The following is a 15,537-nucleotide window of genomic DNA, read 5'->3' on the forward strand; positions in this document are numbered from 1 at the left end:
GCCAAGCAGAGCTGGGGGACAGCATGGGGCTGGGTCCTCGCAAGCAGCCGCAGCAATGCCAATGTCCCCATTTTGCACAGGGACCCATTTGCTCAGAGCATCCCTACGGGGACACCGTGCTGAGGGCAGGGAAGGGTCGGCGTGACCGCGGATGGTCCCATTGCCCTGGCTGCGTGCACGGACGTGGTGGTCTGAATCTCAGCACTGAAATCCATCCCGGAGCGAGCACCGGGAGCTGGGCTGCAGCCCCCAGCGCTCTTCCCTTGGCAGTTTGCTTGCAGCAGGAGCCCTGGCTGGCGCTGTCTTTCCCTGCGCGTTAGTTCATCGGGGAATGCGCGGGGGAGATAAGGGGCTGGTGGGGAGCCAGCGGCCAGGGAAGACGGCTCGCCCGCCCGCCGGCTATCGCCTGCCGCAGCTGCATCCGCCGCGGTGACATCTGCTTGGCAGGAAGCGCCGCTCGCCAACCTTTCTGAAGAAAAAGGGGGTTCGTTTCTGCCTGGCTTCCCTCTGCGCCCGCTCACGGGGGTCCCTGGCCTCTGGGCCACCGAGCCGCCCCAGCCCCTCGCTTCCTCGGCCGAGGGCTGGAAGGAGCAGCCCCTCTGGCCGTCGCTGCCGGGAAGCAGACCCAGGGGCTTTGTGGCTTTCACACAACTTCCACCAACATTAAAAGAAAAAAAAATCCTGTTTTCCTGGCTGACAGATTCGTTCCTGCTTCATGGCATTCAAAGGGAAACCAGCCCCTACTGCTTATCATCCCGGCTCGCCCTGTGCTGCAGGCTCCAAAAAATCACCAGCTTGGCTTAAAAACTGGGAGACTTTGGGATAGGGCACCATTCCTCTGGGTGCTTTATGGTTTTGAGGCTGCTGGGGGCCAAGTTTTCATCTTTTCTTTGCCACAGGGAGTCTGGAAAGTGTTTTAATTTCGAAGTGGAGACTGCCACGTGCTGCCCTGCCTCTGGGAGATGGTGCTTTGGGGTGCACGGAGAGACTGCTGGCACCGCCGGGGGAGCAGCACCGGCGGCAGCGCTGTCGGCAAGTCCTGCCAGCCTCATCCTCGGCCAGCGGGAATTCGCCGGGAGATGCTGAGCAAAATCTCCCGAGCTGCCCCGGCAAGCACAGCACGCTGGGAGGGCCATGCACCCCGCTGCAGTGCAGAGGGTCCCTCCGGCTCCTCCTGTCCCTCACCTGAGGAGTTCCCCTCTCCATGGCACTGCTCCTTTTGCAGGGCTGGGTGGGGGGAATGGCAGTGCTGAGCCTCCATGAGAGCCATGTCCTCGGGGCCTGGCCCCTAACCCTGCCCAGGGCGTGCGAGACGTCCATGCAATGCCTGGGCCCGGGGAGATGAGAGCATCTCTCAGCCCCACCATGGCATCATGGCCGCCCTCCCTGCCCCTCGCCCGGCGCGGAGCCGCAGTGGGGTTAACAGCAGGTTCCCACTCCCCTTCTCCCCCCCAAACCAGGAGTACCCAGCTGCTTGCCAGCCCTCCCCATCCCACAGGCTGCAACTGCCTGCACAGGGCTTTTTAACGATGGGAATTTAATTAGCTTGCATTGCACTTCCAACACCTCGCATCCCTGCAAAAATCAATCGGAGCTAGCGGGAGGTGGTGCAGCGCAGCCTGCCTTCGCTCCGGCACGCGTCTCGGCCCAGGAGCAAAGCCCTCGGGCTGCTTTCAGAAACCCCCCGGGGCCAAAATGCCCCGGCACCGGGCTCTGGCGGTGTAGAGGTCAGCACTGATCCGTGCCGTGCCATGGGGAGCCGCAGCCTCGCGGCGAGAAGGTCTGGGATTCGTTAAGAGGTCCAGATGCGCCGTGGCAGCGGGGGACGTTGCGGCTGTCTCTGGCCACCTGCATCGTTTCCAAGTTCCCAGGCTAAAAGCAGGGCTTGTTATCAAGAGCAAAAAATGTGCCACCTCTGTTGTATTTCATTTCCCTTTCTCCACCTCTTCCCTGCCCGCTGCGCATCGGAGATAACAGCTCTCCGCGCCGAAGGCAGAGCGCGGGGCAGGCAACGGCCTCACCAGCCCTATCACTGCCTCGCTGGCCGCAAGGAAATCAGGAAGTTTGCAGAGATATTCGGCCAACAAAATAAACATTTCTCCTGCCAAGAGCCTAACTGGCAGCTCAGCAAGCCCACAGCAATCTGCACGGCTCCCCTCGCTGCAGCCTTCTGGTCAATGGTGCCCACTGAGCCACCGCGGCAGCACTGCGCCCGCCCGGCTCCCGGCGCCTTATCGGTGGGTGCCCCTCGCCCGGGATGCACCGAATGTTGCCGTGGGTGGTAGGTCTGGGGGCAGGGACCCCAGCGCAGCTCCCACCTGCAGGGAACCGGCACGGAGCGATGGGTGCAGCACCCCGGCTGCACCCCAAACCCTGCCCTCGAGCCCGTCCTGGCCACGTCCCCGACCTGCAGGGTGGGTGCCAGGACCGGGCAGTGGGGCAGGGGGCTGTGGCTGGAGCGTGGTGCCAGCAGGGAGACGGCGTGCAAGAGGAAGCGAGGCAAAGGGCCAGTATTGTTCGCTCAGGGCAGACAAATGCCGGTGACTCAGTCGGCAGCCGCTTTCCTGCCCGCGCCGGGCACAGGCACAGCAGGAGCACCCCCAGGGCTGCCGCAGCCCCTCGGCCAAGCGGGGCTGTGGGGTGCCCCTTGTCCTGTGTGCGGCTGTGCCGGTGTCGGGAGGATGCTCCAGCATGGGGCCGTGGGATGCCCTGGCCATGGAGCCACGCTGCAAGTGAACAGAAGCACCTGGAGAGCCTGTGGGGTTGGATCCTGACCCCGGTGGCACAAACCTGCTGCACGCAGGATCCGGCCGCTGCCAGGGAGCGAGTGTGGGAAGGCGCTCCCGAGCTGCATGCAAGCCGCTGACCCGAGAATGAAGGAAAACACCCAGTAAACACAGAATTTAAACCCTGTAAATAAAACCTAATCGTAGCTGATTACTCATTATGGAAAGGTTAATTGCAGAGCGGGCTCCAAATGGGTCCTTGTGCCGGTGAGCCCACCGTGCCCCGTGGTGCTGCGGGCTCTGCCATGTCCTGGCTCCCCGCTCCCGCCAGCCGGTCCCCATGGGGATGCACCCATGGGCACTGGCCGTGTACCACCCTCGGGGAGGACCTGCCCGCCTGAGGCTGCGTTTGACATCGGGGTGAGTCGCCTGCGCCACGGCATGGCACACGGCGCGGCCACAGCCACCCACCGCCTTCCTCCCACCACTGCCTTGGCCTTACCTTGGCCGGTCCTGCCTGCTGCCCTGGCCCAGGAGGGGTGACCGTCTGGCTTGGGGGGTCCCCCGGGCACCCCAGGGGATCAGTGTCAGCACCCCGCTGCCGCAAGCCTCGCAGGGACCGGTGCAGCCAGCCTGCTCCCACGTGTTGGTGCAGGAGCCGTGCCAGGAAGGGAGATGCTGAGCACCGGTGGGGCACTGCGGGGCGCAGGGTATCCTGCCCGCTCGGTGCCTGCCCTGCCGCAAGGGCCGTTCATGTGACGGCCGGGGCCGGGGTGGCAGCAGAGCCGTGTCCCATGGCAAGGGGGAAGGTGAACAGCTGCCGGGCAGTGATAATGCGGCGGGTGGGGGGAGACCGGGCAGCTGCGCCCATGTCCTTCCCCAACAGGAACCATCTGCGACCAAGCCCAGCTCTGCCTTCCCTATCAGCCATTCCGGTCTGACTTTCCAACAACTTCCTCTTCGCGCCGGCTTCACTTCCTCACTGCGAGGGGCCGGCGCGGTGCAGCTCGGCACAGGCAGCGCCGTGCACCTCGGCATGGCAGGACCAGCGCGGTGCAGCATGGCATGGCACGGCTGTCATGGTGCACCTCAGCACGGCAGGACCAGCATGGTTCAGCATGGCATGGCATGACTGTCATGGTGCACCTCAGCACGGCAGGACCAGCACGGTGCAGCATGGCATGGCACAGCTGTCATGGCACACCTCAGCACAGGCAGCACCATGCAGCACGGCACAGCAGGACCAGTGTGGTGCAGCACAGCATGGCTGTCAAGGGTGCAGCTCAGCACAGGCAGCACCATGCAGCATGGCATGGCATAGCCAGCGTGATGTGGCATGGCATGGCATGGCATGGCTGTCAAGGTGCACCACTGCACTGGCAAGCCGGCGTGGCACAGACAGCATGACGCAGCCCAGCATGGCATGGCTGGCATGATGCAACACAACGCGGTGCAGGACGGCGTGGGAAGCGCTGTGCAGTGTGGTGCAACTGGCACAGCATTGCCGCTGCAACACGAGGATAGCTGCAGCACAGCACGGTGTGGCCTGGCATGGCGTGGTGCAACCCCACACAGCGTGGTGCAGCCTGGCGCAGCACAGCCGCTGCAGTGTAGCACCCCACGATCAGCATGGTGCAGCCTGGCACAACCAGCACGCTACAACACCGAGAGCTCGCTCCGCTTGCTGCAGCCCTGCAACCCACTGGCCCCTTTGCCTGGGGACAGCCATGGGGCTGCGGGTGTCCCCTGGCTGCTGCTGCCCTCCTGAACTGGAGCTGCAGCATCAGCGCCGTGCATGAGCCAGAGAGGCTCCCTGCACCAGCCTGGCTCCAGGCATCACCCTGGCGTGATCAGTGCTCGGGATAACCCCCGGTGGGTGTGGAGCCCCCCTTTGCTGTCCACCCCTGAACCCCCAGGCCAGCCCTCCCCGTGCCAGGGCCCGGGCTCCCCGACAGCCGCCAGCGAGAGAAACAACTTGTTAGAAAACCGAAAGGCGGCTCTGGGCTGCAGGTGGGAGGGAGGAAATGTGTCCTAAAAATACAGCAGCGCCAGCACGGTCTCTGAAGGTGGCTGAGCAGATGGCATGTCTCGGCGGCCACCTGGGCTCCCACAGATGGTACCCGGGGCTCCCCGCTTCGTGCCCCCAGCCTGGAGCTCCCGGGGAGGGGGGGACAGGGAAGGGTCGGTGGGGTGTAAGTGGAAAAGGAGGGTCACAGAGCATGGGGGTGCAGGGGTGCTGTGCTGCAGGGGCACAGGCTGCGGGACAGAGCGGGGCAGAGCAGGGCAAAGCTGGGTGTCACTGGCAGGGTTTGCAGCATCTCTGCCCTCTGGGTGCAGCCCAGGGCCCTGGGGGATGGTGAGTGCGGTCTGGGTGCTGCAGGGAGACAAGGGGAAGCCCCGGCACGGGGCCGATGCGCCGGGGGAAAGGGCCACACAGCTATAAATCACAGCCCCAGCCCAGCCGGGATGGCGTGCACCCAGCCAGGGCTGCGCGCTCAAGGGGGGACACTGCAGTTGCCCCCAGCAAACCTCTGTCCCAGACCCACATCCTGCATCCCAGTGATGCTGAGGGGTCCCAGCTCCATCCTACCTGCCCTGGAGATGCCCGTGCCCCACCGGCGAGGGCAGAGCAGCCTGGCCGTGTGGACTGAGGACTGGCAGAGGTTTTGGCAGCGCACGGCTGCAGGGAGGGCAACCATGGACTCCCAGCTGCCCGTCCCGCTGAGCAGGAGAATTTCCAGCCGTGTTTCGTGCTCTTGCCTCTTCCCCTTCTATTTCTGGCAGGACAGGTGGCCGCAGGCCCAGGTGGGCTCGGCATCATCAGCTTGGGGTTTTGCCAAGCCACCCTGTGGCGAGGGTCAGGCTCTCCTGCAATGGGAGATGGAAAGCGCACAGGGGATTAAACAGCAGCGGCCACTCCTGGGGAGTGTCCCGGGGCAGCGAGTCAAAACCAGAGGGTTTCAGGGCCGGCCAGGAAAATCCCACCCAGCTGTGGCCCCGTGTCCCCCACATCACCTGCGGTGGGAGGGTTTTCTCTGCAGGCAAAGAGGCGAGCACCTGCCTGGGCAGCTGCTGACACCGTGCCCCTGCGGCACCGGGCTGCCGGGGGACGGGGAATGCCCCGGCGTGGTGGGGAACCCCTGGGGTCGTGGGGTCTGCCTTGGCATGGGGGTAATCCCTGGGGTCCCCGGGTCTGCCCTGGTGTGGGGGGAACACCTGGGGTCCCAGGGTCTGCCCTGGTGTGGGGGGAACCCCTGGGGTCCCGGGGTCTGCCCTGGTGTGGGGGGAACCCCTGGGGGCTCAGGGTCTGCCCTGGCGTGGGGGGAACCCCTGAGGATGTGAAGTCTGCCCTAGCATGGGGGGAACCCCTGGGGTCCCAGGGTCTGCCCTGGCATGAGGGGAACCCCTGGGGTCCTGGGGTCTGCCCCAGTGTGGGGGAAACCCCTGGGGGTGCAGAGTCTGCCCCGGCGCAGGTGAGCCCCCACCGCTCACCCTCCGGGGAGCCTGCCGGCGCTCCCAGCCAGTTTCTCTCTGAGTCAGAGCCGCACGTCTGCTGCCGAGCAGAAACTTCCCCCTCTCGGTAAAGGAGAAGCAGGACGGGCTCCCACCGCCCCTGCACTCAGAGCAAGAGGGCAGCAGGAAGGCAGAAACCCCAGGGGGGCAGCCGGGGCCCCGCTGCAGCACCCGCCACCCGCCTTCGCACTTACCGGGGTCGCGCCAGCCCCGTGCTCGGCATGGCACGCTTCCCCGGCGCCTGGGAATGCCCCGGCAGGCGCTCGCTCGGCCCCACGGGCCGCCCGTGCCCACGCGCCCCACTGCCTGCAGCACCCCGCTGCCTGCGGCGCCCCACTGCCTGCGGCACCCCGCTGCCTTCCCCTTTCCGTTTTGAGAGCGATGCGGCCACCCCAAGGCGGGGGGAAACCCGAGGTGAAAGGAAGCGGCAGCAATAACCCATGAGCAAAACACCACCGGCAGCTGCCGGAACCAAAAAGACACCATCGCCTCCCAAAGCAGGGGCTGGTTTTTGGGCTTTTGGCCCTGGCTGCCTGCAAGTGTGCGGCTGGGATGGGGCTTTTATACACCGATGCCCAAATCTGCCTCTTCCACCCCAGGGAAATGCAGACGCAGGAGCAAAGGCAGGAGCCAGGGATGGGAAGGAGAGTGGCGGCCGAGCCAGGAAGACAGGAGCCGTCGAGAGTTCACATGAAACACAAAGACGAATTCTTTAAGGAAAAAAAAAAGAAGAAAAAAAGAAAAAAAAAAAGAAATCAAAGGGATGTGGAGAGGGAGATAAGAGGGAAGACAGAGCAGGGAGACGGAGGGAGCGGAGAGGACGCGGGCAGAGGGAGGCAGGAGGCGCGGGCGGAGGCGAAGCCGGGGAGCCGGGGGAGCTGTCTGGCGCGGTCCCTATCGGCCCTCTCCATCACGGTAGCCTAACCTCAAGTAGTTTTTCACTGAGATTGGAGTGATCAGGTAGGGCTGCCCTCGCAGGCAGCTGCAGGGCTGTGAATAAGCACCTGCTTATCTCTGCCCAACGGCTGTGCGCGGCTGCAGATTGCGGGGAGGACGGGGAGCTGCCTGCCGGCTGCGATTTCCATATCAGCGCCCTGCAGCCGCCTGCACCAAATAAACACAACAGCCCCATGGACAAAAGGTTAATTATCAATTTTCAGAAAGGGAGAGAGAGGGGAGGAGGAGAGAGGAGCAGAAGGGCCGTTGCCAGCCGCGGGGACGCGCAGCCGTCCCCAGCTGGGGTGCTGGGCTCTGTGCCCCGGGTGCAGCATCCCCAGGGCTGTGCTGGCACCTCCGGGGCTTCAGGGTGGGGAACAAGGGATGGGGATGGGGATGGGGACAGGGACGGGGACAGGGATGGGGACAGGGATGGGGATGGAGATGGGAACAGGGATGGAGATGGGGATGGGGACAGAGGTGGGGACGGAGATGGGAAGGGGGACGGGGATGGGGACGGGGACGGGGATGGAGATGGGGATGGGGATGGGGATGGAGATGGGGACAGGGATGGAGATGGGGATGGGGACAGAGATGGGGACGGAGATGGGAACGGGGACGGGGATGGGGATGGGGATGGGGACGGGGATGGAGATGGGGATGGGGATGGGGATGGGGATGGAGATGGAGATGGGGACAGGGATGGGGATGGGGATGGAGATGGGAACAGGGATGGAGATGGGGATGGGGACAGAGATGGGGACGGAGATGGGAACGGGGACGGGGATGGGGACAGGGATGGAGATGGGGATGGGGATGGGGATGGGGAGGGGGATGGACATGGGGACAGGGATGGAGATGGGGATGGGGACAGAGATGGGGACGGAGATGGGAATGGGGACGGTGATGGGGATGGAGATGGGGATGGGGATGGAGATGGGGACAGGGATGGGGATGGGGATGGAGATGGGAACAGGGATGGAGATGGGGATGGGGACAGAGATGGGGACGGAGATGGGAACGGGGACGGGGATGGGGACAGGGATGGAGATGGGGACAGGGATGGAGATGGGGACAGGGATGGAGGTGGGGATGGGGACAGAGATGGGGACGGAGATGGGAACGGGGACGGTGATGGGGACGGGGATGGGGACGGGGATGGGGATGGGGATGGAGATGGGACAGGGATGGAGATGGGGACGGAGATGGGGACAGGGATGGAGATGGGGATGGAGATGGGGATGGAGATTGGGACAGAGATGGGGATAGGTCTGTGCATGCACAGGGACAGTGGAATTGGGGGAAGATGAAGGGGAAAAGGGCCCCTCAGAGCCCCCTGGCTCAGCCCTGTCTGGGCAGAGGCAGGGCTGGAAGAAGGCACATCCTCCTCCTCCTCCTCCTGGGCATGCAAGTCCCCGCCGGCTCCGCTTCCCACAGCCACATTTCTGCATTCAATGCCTTTCTCCTCTTATCTGAGCGGCTGTGGGCTCCCAGCTCAGCTGGGCCATGGCGCTCAAGGAGAAATGGGGAGGGAAGAGGTGCCCTGGTCACCCCAGCCCTGCGGGAAGGGAGAGGCAGGCGGTGGCACCCCCCTGCTTCTAGGTTAGACTGGATGAAGCCACCAGGGACCTTCATGGGCTCTTAATCCCCGTGCTTGGGGTCAGGGCTTGCCCCTTGCTCCTGCCGCTCGGGAGCGGGACCTTAAATAGGGCTGGGGGTGCCAGCCCCCACCCTGCTCCCCACGCTTGCTTGGGAAGGGGTTGGTGCCATGGGGCTGGGAAACTCCTCTCCCACTGCAGCCATCCCCACACCAGGATGGTTTTCCCATCCTACAGCGTCATCCTACGCTGAGCACACCCCAGTCAGGGAGCACAGCCCCACGCATGGGGCACAGGGTGGCAGCCACCATGCCGCCGGGAAGCCTCGAGCCCGCACGACGCCAGATTTAGCCACCAGCACGCTCCTAAAAATAGCTGGGAGGCTGGCGAGCTGCATCTGCTGTGACAGGGGGTGGACAGGGAGCTCTGGCTCTCATCCCACGGGGCTGGGGCACATGGGGCTGGGGTGCACAGAGCTGGGGTGCACAGGGCTGGGGTGCACGGGGCTGGGGTGCACAGAGCTGGCCCCAGCACGGTTTGGCTGCAGGAGTGTTTGGAGCTACCAGCACGGGAGGATGCAGCCATCCCTGTGCCAGCCCAATGCTGGGGACAGGAGGACACCGGGATGGAGAAGAGATGCTCTCAGGGTTGGGACAGTCCTAATCCTCCAGGGAATTAGGTGTGCGGCTGCGGCTAAGAATATTGGGGGTTAATAATATTTAGCACTTAGGCAGGGCTTTTGTGCGTGCAGGGCTTTGCAGTTCTCGCCTGATGGATGCTCACAGGACCACAGAGGGGCAAGGAGCTGGGTTTTGCCAGGGGATGTGGGGTGAGAAGTGGGGAGCAGAGCTGGGGCTTGGGGAACCACAGTGCCTGGCAGGGACTGGTGGGGTCTCTGGTGTAGCCCCAACCTGCCCCACACCCCAAGGGCGGTCTGGCCTCCGGCTGGCAAGACACACTAAAAATACCGGGTTAAGTATACAGGGGAATGCAGGTGGGGTGTGAAGGTCTCGGGCTGGAGCAGCTAGCCACCCCCCAGCTTCATCCCAGCCCCCCCCCCAAGCTAACCCCAGCCCAAAATACTAACCCCGGGGCCCATCTGGTGTCCAACTGATGAGCACAGATGTGTTTGGGATTTCCGAGCCGGCTGGCAGCCGTTCAGACCTGTCGCAAGCTGCACCTGCTGCGGGATATTTTCCCTTCTGGATTTAATCCCCCCCCAGCAGCCCCAGGCACCCCTCGGGGCTGGGTGGGCAGCAGGAGACCGCCCCCCCCCCCAGTCCCGACCCTCCTGCCCCTGCCCATCCCCGCCATAAATATGGATGTGCAAGCGGGAGGGGGCCGAATTAAACGCACAAGTGGGGAGGCTGGCATGGGGGAGAGGGGCTGTGCGGTGCCCAAATCTCAACTCCCCCCGAGGAAATGCCGGGGGGGGGCAGGTGTCACAGCTACCCTCCCCCAGGATGGATTTCACCACCTCCAAGTCTTTTGGGAGGGCCAAAGGGGACATCTCAGTGAGCATCCCCGGCTGGCCACCGCTGCAGAGACCTGAGCCTTTCATTGCAGGCAACGAGCCCGAGCGATGCTCGCAGGCTTGGACACTGGCCAGTGCATTACCCAGCCCCCCAATCTCCCCCCCCTCCCCAAATTAATGTGCCGTTATTATTTTTTAACAAGGCTCTCCTAGATCAGATGTTGACCCCTGTAATGATCGCACAGCCTGCGGAGGGAATAAACAGCAAATCCCCTTTTAAATGAAGGCCTCGCAGAGGGATTAGGAGCAAAGGGGTGGCCTCTCCCCCCCGGCCGGGGGCTGCCTGTGCAGATATGCGGGGCAGGACGAGGCCTCGTCTGTCCGTCTGGCCCGTCTGAAGTGGTCCTGTGCGATAGGGAGTGATTAGGATTAGACACATCCAGGATGAGAGTTTTTTCACCAGATAGAGATGATAATGGGACCCATGGGGAGGATTATGGTCCCCGTCTCTCCAAGAGAGCTGCCATCTGCGTATCCGTCTCCTGATGTGTCTGCTCCCCCGACGCGCCCTGCCGGACCCTGCCTCATCCGTGCCGGGTCCCGGGACGGCAGCGCGGACCCGCTGCACCCAGCGGGGCTGGACCTCACACCCTGTCCCCACGAGGGTCATGTGGGAGCGAGGGCTCGTGGCCATCCGGGGTGGGAGATGTGCTGTCCTGCACATGAGCACAGCACCCAGCATCCCTGCATGGCCCTGGGGTGCTCAGGCATCCCCAGGGCACCCAGCATCCTCCTGCATGTCCCTGGGGTGCTCAGGCATCCTCCTGCATCTTCAGGGCACCCAGCATCCCTGCGCATCCCCGGGGCACCCTGCACATCCCCAGGGCACCCAGCATCTCTGCATCCCCAGGTCACCCAGCACCCGTGCCCATCCCTGGAGCACCCAGCATCCCTGCATCCCCAGGGCACCCAGCATCCCTGCCTGTCCCTGGAGCACCCAGCATTCCCCGGCATCCCCAGGCCATCTCCGGAGCTGCGTTGTGGCCATTGCCTCCCTGAGGATCAGGGAAAGGTTCCCAGCTCCTGCCCTAAAAACCTCCCAGGGTCCTGAGCGCTGCAAATGAAAGCCGGTGGCACTGATGGGGCGCTGGGGGAGCCGCATCTCACAGCCTCGGGGCTGCAAAGGGTGCCACGTGGGAAAGCCAGGTTGGGAACTGGGAGGAAGACGGGGCAAAAACCTAGCCAATGTTTTATCGGGTCAATAAAAAGAGGAAAAAAAAGGTCTATGAAAGTTGTGATTTCTATGTATTTAAGGAGTAAGCCACACAGTCGCTATTTTCCCTTCTAAAATGAACATGGCTCTCTTGTTTCTGCTCGGCGGCATGAGGACGGGCTGTTCTGCGCAGACAGGGCTGGAGGGGTCCCCTGCCCACCGAGCAGCGCCCGGCTGGAGCTGTGCCTGGGGACAGCCTCCCTATGGCCATGCCAGTGCCAGCGGCACGGTGCCGGGCAGGGTGGCAGGGCTTTACTGCCCACAGCATCCTCCCACGGGCACCGAGATGGACTCAGCGTGCTCAGCCAACACTGCTACCCTCCCTCAGTTGGGGCCGTCTCCTGGTTTGGGGCCACCTCCACGCAGGGACACTGGCCGGGGGACAGGGTGACATACCCCCACAACAGTGCAGCGCGAGGCTCGCCAGCCCCAGCCTTTCCATCCCCGGAGCGAGACGAGCGCTGCCGTCTCAGCCACTGCGGGGGAGAGAGCAGTGAGAACTGACCCGTTCCCATCGCTCGGCACCGCGGCTCCCTGCCGCCAGCATATTTCCCTGCTGAAGTCAGAGCCACCCGGCAAAACACCCCGCTCCTGCCAAGCACCAATTGCACAAACATTTCCTATTTGGGATGTGCGCGCCCGCCGCGCCGTGCGCTGCATCCTTGGCCACGATGCTGGTCCCCGGGGCTGAGCACACACACGTGTGCGTGGCCGGCAGCGTGGGTGAACGCACACGCGTGTGCGTGGCCGGAGGAGCCTTGCTGAAGGTTGGAGCTGCTGCGATCACCGTAATTACGGAGAGAGAGGGTGGCATTTTGAAGTTTGGATAAAACCTTAATTGAAGTCTTGGCTGCTGTTAATTATATTAAAGGCAGAGTGAGTGATGGGCTTTTTATTACTTAATGAGGATTTTTGTTTTCCAGCAGAGGGGCCCTTTGATGTTTCCAGGACTAATGGCTGTTAAATTCAACTTGTTTGCTTTGCCAGTGGCGGAGGGCAAGGGGGAGCAGGAGCTGCTCTGGCCCCGGCGTCGCAGTGGCCAGTGAACGGTGCCTGGGGCTGGCCGGGAGCCACGGGCCACCACGGTGGGAGGACAAGGATGCAGGTGGCAGGAGCCGAAGCTTGTCCTGCTCCCAACAAGGATTTTTACAGACTATCTTTTAAAACCTGTGGCAGGCTGCAACCCTCCTCCTGCAATTAGCATTTATTATGATTATTTCACATTCATTACCAGCAGAGCCGAGAGCCAGCGCTATACCCCGTCTGAAATCATTTGCAAATGTCTTTGCATCATTTTTCCCACTCTTGGAGGGGAAGGACTGTACAAACAGTTTGCCGTGAATATTCAGAGCCTGGGATCGGGGAGGCGATGCCATCCGCGCCCGTCCTGCGCCCCAGCCACGTGGCCACGCGGCTGCTCCCCAGCTGGATGATTTGTAGCACTAATCAAGGCAGAGCGTACTTTGAATTTCAAATGCTGGGAGGGAAGAGCCAGGCAGGAATCTGGGCTTTGGGGAATATTCAGGAAGAAAATGGGTTTGTCCTCAGCCTCCGCCGTAGCCCGAGCCCTCCCGCGTGGGGTGCCAGCGTGGGACCACTCTGCCCCGTGGCACTTGCGTGGGTTGTCCCCCCGTGGCACAGCCCCAGGAAACCCAGCACTTATTTAAGCATTTTTGGGGTGCTGGTGTGGCCGGTGCTGCCCTGCGGCTGGGCTGGGGCTGTGCCAATGGGACGTGACGGGGTTGGTCCCGGGTGTCCTGGGACATCGGTGGCATCGGGGACAGGACCCTCTGCTGCTGGGTCACCGCCCCCAGCGCAGCCCCAAGGCTGGGGGCCAACGGGGCAGAGAACGTGGGGCAGCCCAGGACCCCGAATCGCAGCTCGTCCCCTCCCGGGGGGGTCCACACTGCGGGCGGGCGGGCGGGGGGGCATTTCCCTGGTAATTACCCCTCGTCCTTCCCCGTCACGCTGCGCAGGGGGAGCCGAGGGGGGACAGCTTAAGCTATCAATGGTCCTGCCTTGATGGGAATAAAATATGCACTGAAAGACATGAAAATGGAGTAAATAAAAGAGATAAAAATGGAACGATCAAGCCAGCAACTTCTCCTCCTCTGATTAAAAAGAGGGAGCGGGGGGAGAGAGGGGATGCACTGAGCCCTTGAAGAGGCAGCTGCTGCCACAGCCGCAGCCCTGATAAAGGGGCTGAGGCAGCCTGTTTGGGAGAGATAAAGTGAAGTCCCAGCGTTTACTGTCCTCAATCCAAGCCTTACCATCAATATTAATACAGCCTGACAAACTGGCGTTTAAGATAGAATAAATATAGACTGGTTCTGCTATTACCTAGACCTTATTAATCTGCTTGGAGGCATTTAAATGCTGTTCAAAATATGGAGTTTACTTGCTGGCACTTCAATAGCTTTACAATCCATCAGCGTTTTGTTTTCCACCCTCCTTCTCCCCTTCCCAAGGCGTTGTCTGCGGGTGCCCACTGACCCGCACCGCTCCAGGCAGGGACCAGGGACCACGGTGGGAGCACCAAGGCAGGAGCTTTGCTGCAGGATGATGGCAATGGCCAGGAGATTGGAGGGGGCATCAGGGCATGGAGGCACAAACCCTTCGGAGCCGGCAAGCGGAGCATCCCAGGCCTGGAGAGCCAGGATCTGTGTGCTCTGATGATGGAAATTCGCCTGCATGCTCCTCACTATGAGAAACTCACTGAGTTTCATCACCCTCCGAGTGATGCTGGATTCCCAGATGCAGCAGCCAAAGCCCCAAAGCAGAGGAGCAGCCCTCCCCAGAGCCCTAATTAGCCAGGGGCTCGTCAGCGAAACGGGGAGGGAACCCCTCTCTTCGGCCCCACCGCCGGCGGTTGCGCTGAGCCCCTGCACCGCTGCACAGCGGCTGCGGCTCCTTTGGCAGCGCCGCGGGCAGGGGCTTGGGCAGCCGATCCCTGTTCTGCCTGCTCTGTGCCAGCCCTGGCTCCTGGGCCTGTGGCACCCACGTGCTCCTGGGCCTGTGGCCAGCCCTGCGCCAAAGATGCTGCTTGGTGACACCACGGCATTTTCAGACAAAGTATCTGGGGTGCTCAGTGGCTTCCCAGCACCCTTCCCTGGGCCATTCTGCTGCCTCAGCACCCACAGGGTGGTACGGGCAGCCCAGCATAGGGCAGGATCCATGAGTGCCAGGCGCACGGCAGGGGCACCCTGGTATGGAGATGGATCCATGGGTGCCATGCACATGGCAGGGTTATTGTACGGGGCAGGATCCATGGGTGCATGGCAGGGTGCACCCTGGTATGGGGCAGGACCTGTGGGTGTCAGGCACATGGCAGGGGCATCCCAGTACGGGGCAGGACCCATGGGTGCCAGGCACACGGCAGGGGCACCCTGGTGTGGGGCCCCGTGCGAGGCGGTGGGCACAGATGGAGCAAGCGGGCGCGCGTGCGGGGCAGCGCACGGAGAGAGCGGGCGGCTGGGAGCGGCGCTCATTAGACGTGTATTATTCATCGGCAGCTTCTGTCGCCTGCCATCTGTTCCCGGCTGCGAGTCGGGCGGGCGGCAGCAGCCTAACGGGGCTGACGCGGCCCCACTCCTGCTGTCACACCTGGGCTGCCACGAAAGCCGGCGCCGCGCCAGGCCAGCACCCGCGTGGTGGCTGGGCGGGGTGCGGGATGTCCCCGCTGCCCACCAGGACGATGCTCTGTGGGGTGGGTGGGCGCCTCGTGCCGTGGGGCATCCTGCAGGAAGGGGTCCCACCGCGGTGGCCAGCCCCCTGTTTCTGCCGCATCTGCTCCTCCACAGCTTCCCTCATCAGAGACCAGTTCCCTGCCTGTTTTCTTGGTGCTGGAGCAGGATGAGGCCCCTGCCACCCCCCAGAGCTCATGCACAACCCCAAAGGGCAGTGCCCCCCAGCCCCAGGGTCTGATCCTGCTCCCCACTTCACTGCAGGCTGAGTGGGAGCAGAGCCCTGGCGCTGCCATCCACCTTGATTTTTATAGCTGTAATGAATTGTCGAAGT

The 15,537-nt window shown here is 63.2% G+C and overlaps 1 protein-coding gene across 5 annotated transcripts in view; it reads right to left on the reverse strand.

Moving 5' to 3' along the window:
- CBFA2T3 (CBFA2/RUNX1 partner transcriptional co-repressor 3) overlaps window positions 1-3,536 on the reverse strand; it is a 31,793-nt gene extending 28,257 nt beyond the window's left edge. For 2 of the 5 annotated variants that reach the window (XM_087738873.1, XM_087738869.1), the window contains exon 1: window positions 3,229-3,532. The gene's annotated coding sequence lies outside the window, so the exon portion shown is untranslated. Of the gene's footprint in view, window positions 1-3,228 lie in introns of all 5 variants that reach the window. The other 3 variants (XM_087738870.1, XM_087738876.1, XM_087738874.1) reach the window with 3 other exon arrangements.
- Between the last annotated feature and the right edge of the window lie 12,001 nt (window positions 3,537-15,537).

This window comes from Nipponia nippon, unplaced genomic scaffold, assembly GCF_047370975.1.
Source record: "Nipponia nippon isolate SJK-2023a ecotype South Korea unplaced genomic scaffold, ASM4737097v1 scaffold_7, whole genome shotgun sequence".
Taxonomy (NCBI): Eukaryota; Metazoa; Chordata; class Aves; order Pelecaniformes; family Threskiornithidae; genus Nipponia; species Nipponia nippon.